Below are 6,000 nucleotides of genomic sequence, written 5' to 3'. Positions count from 1 at the left end.
TATTGATAGGTACTTGTTTGTAGCCATTTTTATTTTTTGCACCTGTGTTCTCCCTTCCATTTGTATTTCTTCTTTTTACACCTGTCCATTTAGCATTTCTTGCATTGCTGGCTTGGTGGTGATAAAATCTCTTAGCCATTTTTTGCCTGTGAAGCTCCTGATTTCCCCTTCAGTTTTGAATGATAACCTTGCTGGATAGAGTATTCTTGGATTCAGTCCCTTGCTTTCCATCACTTTGTAAACTTCCTTCCATTCCTTTCTGTCCTGATGTGTTTCTGTTGAGAAATCATTTGATAATCTAATGCAGCGGTTCTCAACCTGTGGGTCACAACCCCTTTGGCAGTTGAACGACTCTTTTACAAGGGTCGCCTAAGACCATCCTGCATATCAGATATTTACATTACAGTTCATAACAGTAGCAACATTACAGTTATGAAGTAGCAATGAAAATAATTTTATGGTTGGGTCACAACATGAGGAACTGTATTTAAAGGGCCAGAAGGTTGAGAACCACTGATCTAATGGGAGATCCATTGTAGGTAACTTTCTGTCTCTCTCTTTAAGCCTTTAAGTTTCTCTCTGTTCTGAACGTTAGCCATCATAATTACAACGTGTCTTGGTGTGGGGTTTTTGGAGGGTTCATCTTATTTGGGACTTTCTTTGCTTGTGTGACTTTTTTCTTCCCCACACCAGGGAAGATTTCTTCAAATATGTTTCCTAACCCTTGTTCCTCTTCCTGTCATTCAGTTTAATAACTGCATGACCCTTATTCTGAATTCTTTTTCTGACACATGGCATGCCTCTGTTTCACTCAGCTCCTTTTCTACTGATGCCTCTTTCCTTTGGGAGTTTCTTTGTCTCCCCAATTTTGCTCTCAGGGAAGGATCTATGTGTTGTTAATTTCCACTGAGTTTTTAATGTCCCATGGGGTCTGGTTTAAGATCCCACTCTTCTGTACTGTCTGAAACTTCTCAGTTTCCTGTTAGATTCTTGAAGTTCCAAAGGGTCCACCACTCCTCTGTTTGTGTCTATCTCCACAGCCTTGATTGCCATCTATCGGTACCAATATTCCCACTTAGCCTGCCTGCCCACTGTCAGTCTTAATCTCTCAAGTGGCTGTTTCTGAAATGCCTATAGTTGAGGAGGTTGCTGGGAATGAATGGCCTCGCTTCAGGCTAGTCCCTAATTTTTTTTGTATCCTTTGTACCACTCAGGGTGTAATCTGAGTGTGGTTGTATATTGCCTGGAGCCCGTAGAGAGGAGCTATCTCTTCCAAAGCAAATGGCTGCTTAGGTCCAGCACGCCATGAATGTCTCAGTGCCAGACTCCCGGCCACCTCTCCCCAACCTGTTCCTATCCTTAGCCTCTCTCCAGACTCCACAAGTCTGCACTTCTGCCTGAACCTCAGCCACCGGTGAGTGTTTATATTTGAAAGGTCTATGAACTGGGTTTAGTGAATAAAACAAAGACCAAAAAGAGTAGAAAGAGCTGTGCCACTGTGAACCCCTTTCCCCTCAGCACGGCATGACTTGGGCTGCCTCTTTGGGCTCAACCTCTCATGGCTGTGGACTTTGATCTAGAATCCCCTGCCACCAGTAGCCCTGTGGACTTCTTTTCCATAGTCAGATGTTACACCTGTCCCAAGGGGTGTGGCCTTGGTGCCATGTGGCTTCCTTCTGACCCTCTGGGCTTGGAGATCCTGCACCTCTCTCCAGCCCAGATCCCTGATTTTATCACTCTCCAGGCATCCTCTACCCTTCCCGGCTGCAAATTGTCTCACCAGCTGTGTCTACTTCACCAATTCATGGTAGATATTATTTGCTTTAGTTGCTTCTTCTATCAGCTCTGGGACAAGTCTCGGGACATGTCTGCCTATTCTGACACCATTTTGTCTCCCCCTCTTAATTTCTTATATACATCTCTAATTGCTACTTCAAATTTTGTGTTTGTTTGAACTTAATAGTTTCTCTTCTCTGCTGTATTTTAAACTATATGATGGAAAGTATAATATCTGCTCTGTTCACCACTTTATTTCCAGTGCCTTCAATATAGTGCCTGTCAAGAGTAATAACAAAATCATTTTTAAAAAATATTTATAGTTTTTTTTTTTTTCTGCTCTCTTCTCCTCTGGTTCTCCTTCCTAGTAACCTGACATTCCCATAACATTTAACAAATTGAAGAACAAATATATATGTGTTAAAAGGTTTATCTGTTTTTTAATGGAGAGATATCACTGATATGTGAAGAATAAGGTCAGCAGGACTTAATAGATTTCAACAAAGCAGGACATGTAAGGAAAGTTCTTACAAAACTATTCAGGAACCATAAATATCAGTACTAATTGAAGCAATTTATAAACTTTAGATAACATATGTAGAAATATTTTGTTGCATTCTTTCTCAACAGATTACTCTAAATCACAAGTATTTTCCTGGTAGATTTAGCAAACTCCTAGACTCCAGCAATAAATGACTTTTGAGGTAATTTTGAAAGCTGGAGAAAAAAGCAGTGCCATAGGGACAAAGGTGATGGCTATGCTGTGAATCAGAAGGCCAAATGGATATTCAGGAGAAGAAAAGTACAGGCTTTGCTTTGAATATTATGTAAATGAATTTTATTGGTAATGGAGCCTTGTAAATGGAGAAGGGGAGAAAGGCCAGGAGAAAAGAGAGAACTACTTTAGTGAAGACAGTGTTATATATAATTTATTATATAATGACCATGATAAAGAATCGGATTTATATATTTAAAGAATAAAGTAAAGTGATTGAGATAGATACACATTTTCCTAATAAATGTGTTCTCTAAGGTAAAATAAAATATAGGTCTGGCCCTGGCCAGTATAGCTTAATTTTTAAAGTGTCGGCCCACACATGGAAGGGTCGTGGGTTTGATTCCCAATCAAGGGCACATACCTGGTTTCAGATTTTCTCTCCCCCACCCCCCAGTGGGCTCATGCAAGAGGCAACCAGCTGATGTGTCTCTCTCACATTGATGTTTCATGTATATGCAAATACATGCATATACATCCATGTACTGTATATGCATGTATTTGTATGTGAATACATTAAACCAATAAAACAGGCCTCCAAATCCAAGTGTTTTTCTATTATTCCTTTCCAAAATCACAAATTGTATATTCACAATTTAATGCAACACCACTTCTATCTAGTCCCACATTTTTTTCATAGGAAGTACACATACATTTTCATAGAAAGCATCCTAGCAAAGTAAAGTAGCTTTTTGCTAAAGATAATACTAACCATTAACTTATATACTACTTAAAGTATATGTCAAGGACATTCTTAAGTTATTTTGGACACTTCTTTTATCTCCAATGGTATATATTTTACAGGGTATATATTTTTAATATTAATGGAAATATTTAATATTACATACACAATTAACTCATTCAGCAATTTTAAAAAGAATAAGTCAAAAAAAACAAAACAAAAACTAGTTTTGTTGTGCCCTGGATTGGAAAAATGTTGTAAAATCTGAAAAGCTTCTACCACTTCATACTTTAAAATATTTGACTTTCAAACACTTCCAGTGTCTGTAAAATTGATACCCTGCCAGTGTGTCATAAGAAAAATCATGAAGCCTGAAGAGATTTTATTTTTTTGAGTCATATAAACAACATTGCTATAAAATCAATGAAAATCAATTGGCACAATCTACTGAAATATTAATTTGTGTTTTGTTCTTATTAGAAGGAATGTGAGATAGTATCTACTCCTCTATATAAAAATATCTATTCTTTCCCTCAAGAAATTAAGAATTTTGTACTTTGGGTTGAACAGATTAAGGTGAAGAAAGAATGACCAAAGAGGTGATGTTTTATACATTCAACAAGTGTCAGAAATCAGTGCTTCACCCTTAATAAGAAATCTTATAAGGTAATTAGGATTTAAGATCTACCCTCCATCTTGTCAAGGCCTTACATAATTTAAAATTTAAAGTGCACATTTTAGTACAATACAGTGTTAACTCATTGCATAATTGTGAGAAGACACTTTTCAGAGTCATATGTAATGCTTATAAATATATACAACACTAGTGGATTTCAATAGATTCCTCTGGTATTTTGTGTAAAATAAAGCAATTAAGGAAAATAAAATTTGATTAAAAACATTTAGATTATTTGAATTCCTTAGAAGTTTTAAAGTGGGTAGGAGCAATCCATCCCTCTTAAAGATATTCTTAATTCATATCCCGCATCATCAAAACCTTGAAGAAAGGTAATACAGGTTTATTCAGTGTTTCTGTTGTTTCATTATGAAACAAAGTTGGGTGTTTTCAATCAAAATTGATGGTTTTCTTCCCAGGTAGTGCGGGGTGAGGGGCAGTGCTAATGTCAGAAATTATGTTAAGTCACAAAGACTGTCGGCTCCAATAGGAACACTTGACTTGCCTGGGAAGCAAAAGGTGAGGCTTCCCCTAGGAGACATGCGTAAGCCTTCTTCACTGGCTCTCTCAGACCGACAACAGTCCTAACTCAGTGATCCTCGGTTCTGATTGCCAAGGTAGAGAAAACAAGCCTCGTGAAAATGGGAGCCGCTGAAGAAAACCCGGTCTCTATGAGACACTTCAATCAAGTCGAATAGTATCATTGGTATAAGTTCCGGTTTCACCAGAGCTCAAGAAGAGGAAAGGGTCCTGGCCAGCACTATCAGCGAAGATCCTCCGTGACTGGCTGTTTGAGCACCGCTTTAAGGCCTACCCTTCAGATGCAGAGAAGTGAATGCTTTCGGAGCAGACCGATCTGTCTTACCTGCAGGTCACTAACTGGTTCATCAATGCCCGTAGACGTATTCTTCCGGAAATGCTTGAACAGAGTGGAGATGACCCCACTAACATCACCATATGCCACCAAAAAGGCAAGAATGCAAACATGATACACAGGAAGAGAATCGATCAGCCTACACAGGCCAGATCAGGACCCGCATCTCCAGAAGACATGCAATGCCCACCCCTGAGCCCTCTGCTGATGGCCGAGGAATCAGAGGGGAAGCCGCTGGATCCAGAGGTAGCCCGAAACCAAAAGCTCAAAACCCAGTCAGAAGAAAAGGTCCAGATTTCTACCAGCGAGCCCCTGTTTATGTCTTCTTCCGAACCAATGTTGAAGGAGGAATACACGGACTTTAGTGACCTACAGTTGCTAGTTGATGCAGCTGTACAAAAAGCTGCTGAACTGGAGCTACAGAAAAAGTAAGAGCACAGTCCATGATTTTCCACGTGTTTAAAAAACCAAGTTGTCCTTTGTGTACTGTGGTAGATGCATTTATGCTCCCCCACTAATTCATAGTTTTACCTTTTACAGACACATTGCTCCTTCTCGGGGTGTTACCAGAATCTTCCATAGTTATTGGGAATCAATGTTGCCAGATACTTCACTGTTTCCAGATGGAAGATACTAACTTGTAATCATGATTAACACTGCAACAAATATCTTTTCTCATTTATTCCACTTCCTCCTGGATTTAAAGACTTTAGACAATCAGACCGATTCATCTAAGACTACATACAATGCTGAGATTTCTTCAGAAAAGACTCTTTGGTTTTCTAACCAGACATTTTGGTCCCAAGGCTACTACAGATACCAAGTCACCCTTCTATATCCCTCGCTCTATACCTTTCCTTGTTTATTATTATGAATGCTGGGAAATAAAGGCTAAAGAAAACTATAATTGCACTGGTCTCATTTTAATATTGAAATTTTTGTAAGATTTTCAACTGTTATCCTTTGTACTGTTTATTGACAATCTTAAGGAGTATCTAATTTATTTTTGAATTGAATAAGCATGAGAGACAAAATACAGTGAATTAAATAACATATTACAGATAAAGGTTGAACTATTATTTTGAGTACCACCGATATTGCAATTTTGCATTTTACCAGAAGGAAACAGGCCCACTTTCCCAAACTTTGGTTCCTGAAATAGAATAAGGTAAGTTAAAGTTTCTAAAGTATGTATGGATTCAGGCATATTTAGAAAG

At 38.4% G+C, this 6,000-nt stretch overlaps 1 pseudogene; it reads left to right on the top strand.

Moving 5' to 3' along the window:
• The first annotated feature begins 4,449 nt into the window (after nt 1–4,449).
• LOC118653463 lies at nt 4,450–5,230 on the top strand (annotated as a pseudogene).
• Nucleotides 5,231–6,000: the final 770 nt, after the last annotated feature.

The sequence above is a fragment of the Myotis myotis genome, unplaced genomic scaffold (assembly GCF_014108235.1).
Source record: "Myotis myotis isolate mMyoMyo1 unplaced genomic scaffold, mMyoMyo1.p scaffold_m19_p_4, whole genome shotgun sequence".
Classification (NCBI taxonomy): domain Eukaryota; kingdom Metazoa; phylum Chordata; class Mammalia; order Chiroptera; family Vespertilionidae; genus Myotis; species Myotis myotis.
The sequence above is the reverse complement of the archived record's forward strand: the minus strand, read 5'-3'. Positions and strand labels throughout refer to the sequence as shown.